Source organism: Schistocerca piceifrons, unplaced genomic scaffold (assembly GCF_021461385.2).
Source record: "Schistocerca piceifrons isolate TAMUIC-IGC-003096 unplaced genomic scaffold, iqSchPice1.1 HiC_scaffold_1158, whole genome shotgun sequence".
NCBI classification, from domain to species: domain Eukaryota; kingdom Metazoa; phylum Arthropoda; class Insecta; order Orthoptera; family Acrididae; genus Schistocerca; species Schistocerca piceifrons.
Genome location: NW_025726970.1, coordinates 47501 through 50000, shown reverse-complemented (window position 1 = coordinate 50000; position 2500 = coordinate 47501). Strand labels below are relative to the sequence as shown.

General features: G+C 57.7%; 1 non-coding gene across 1 annotated transcript in view; it reads left to right on the top strand.

Moving 5' to 3' along the window:
- The first annotated feature begins 1838 nt into the window (after positions 1-1838).
- LOC124728396 overlaps positions 1839-2500 on the top strand; it is a 1909-nt gene continuing 1247 nt past the window's right edge. Inside the window, exon 1 of the ribosomal RNA XR_007007356.1 lies at positions 1839-2500. This exon is cut by the window's right edge and continues 1247 nt beyond it. This is a non-coding gene — a ribosomal RNA (small subunit ribosomal RNA).

Genomic DNA, 2500 nt, shown 5'->3' with positions numbered 1-2500 from the left:
CCTTAACCTAACCCATGTTGTCGCCTTAACGTAACCCACGTTGTCGCCTAAACCTGCTCTGTAATTGTTATACGACTCGTTCAATTACTGTAGTGTTGCCCACCCGCAACCCTCGCAATATAGTTCGCTACTCGCACTGCCCGCACCCCTGTGTATCGCTTCATGTTAAACACCTTGCAAGTCTTGCTCACTTTCCACATGCTCCTGCTGTACACTGTAATGTGGATGGCAGCAGGACGTACATGCCGCCCCTCCCCACGTCCCCACCTTGCCCCCTGCCTTCGCAAGCTGGTTGGTGAGAAGTTTGCATGTTCAATGCCCTTCGCATGCGACGTACTCAGGCTACGTTGTGGTGCGGCCTGTGTCAACTGTCCGCTGATGTCGTACGCGTGAACCACAATCTGTACTGCACATTCGTCCTTATGTACTGAATGATACATCGTGGCACATGTGTGACCGCACAACGACTGCGCCCAAAAACGGCGGACCATACAGTGCAAATATTGTGCACGCAGCTACGTGTCGTCTCCCTATGAGAGCTGGATTGCAGTGTGGTACGCCATAGAGACGTGTGGGAGGAACGGACGCCGTGGATGGCGATCAGCATGAGCTGTCTGTTGATGTATTCGGACCTAGTCGTCTCTCCTCACACACCGTGATGGCATGGTGCACCGCGTTCCATATCTGCGACATGCTACAGAGGCCGGTTGACAGTCGTTCGAGCAATGGACATCGCATACGTACGGGGGCCACCTTCCACGTATTGTCTAGGCGTGCACATTTTGTTGCGTGTATGTGGGCAGACGTAGTGTGGCGTGACACCTGACACAGGCATGCAATAATCGTTGAAGTTGCAAATGGCGATGGACGCCTGCGTTTTCTGGTGAAGTTACGCAAATGAACAAATGGTAACCTGTTGTGGTGCGGTTGTTCTCGCTAGGGGTGAATCGGTGATGGCGACGATAGGTTGAGGTACTAACCGGTTGTTCCAGCGATACCCACCATGCCGACGAAACTGAACGGCATCTGGGTGTGAAGCGATACGCGGCGGTGGCTGGGTGGGACCGTCCCCGGCCGGTGAGGGGGCGCCTCCCGGCGTGCTGGCCGCGCGGTGCGTGGGCGCACGCGCTACAGCCGGCTGGTGGGGGCGGCCAGTGGCAGGCGCGCCGGCCGACGGACGCGGCAGGCGTCGCAGCTGCGCGCCGGCGCACCCTGCGCGCGGCGCCGTGCGGCCAAAGTAGGTCCTCGCGGGCCCGGTGCGAAGCGCGGTGGACATCTTCAGTGTGCTGGTCCGATTGAGGACTGTGTGCGTTGAGGATGCGCCGCCGCCCGGCGCTCGGCGCCGCGACGCCGTCTGCTGCTCGGTCGCCCCAGCGGTTCTCGCTGGTGGTTTGTATCGCAGCTGTGCGGATGTGTTGGCGCGTGCGCTGTGCTGGGAGAGTTCGCTTCGGCACCCAAGTGGGGCTTTTGTCCTTCTGTGGCGCTGGCGTTGGAGCTGCCGGTCACCGTAGGTGGCGCGTGTTGTCTCCCGCCGGCAATGCCACGACAGCACGCTCCCGGGCCTCTGTCGGCAGCGGCAAGCTCAGTTGGGAGCACGGGTGGTCGCACCGAAAGCGTCTACTCGCCTAACTCCGGGCGATTGCGCCTCTCTCGAACCCGACCAAGTACTTGGGACGGCGCTGCGCGCCGCCGGGACCTGAGAGGGTTTCGAGGTGTATTGTGCAGGGGAGCTCAGCCTCCTCCTGTTTGCAGAATGATTGAGCGGACGCTTGCGTGTTCGCGCGGGCCCCCGGGACACACTCCCGGGCGGCCGGCTGCTCAGCTCTAGTTGACGCAGCTCCCTGGTTGATCCTGCCAGTAGTCATATGCTTGTCTCAAAGATTAAGCCATGCATGTCTCAGTACAAGCCGCATTAAGGTGAAACCGCGAATGGCTCATTAAATCAGTTATGGTTCCTTAGATCGTACCCACGTTACTTGGATAACTGTGGTAATTCTAGAGCTAATACATGCAAACAGAGTCCCGACCAGAGATGGAAGGGACGCTTTTATTAGATCAAAACCAATCGGTCGGCTCGTCCGGTCCGTTTGCCTTGGTGACTCTGAATAACTTTGGGCTGATCGCACGGTCCTCGTACCGGCGACGCATCTTTCAAATGTCTGCCTTATCAACTGTCGATGGTAGGTTCTGCGCCTACCATGGTTGTAACGGGTAACGGGGAATCAGGGTTCGATTCCGGAGAGGGAGCCTGAGAAACGGCTACCACATCCAAGGAAGGCAGCAGGCGCGCAAATTACCCACTCCCGGCACGGGGAGGTAGTGACGAAAAATAACGATACGGGACTCATCCGAGGCCCCGTAATCGGAATGAGTACACTTTAAATCCTTTAACGAGTATCTATTGGAGGGCAAGTCTGGTGCCAGCAGCCGCGGTAATTCCAGCTCCAATAGCGTATATTAAAGTTGTTGCGGTTAAAAAGCTCGTAGTTGGATTTGTGTC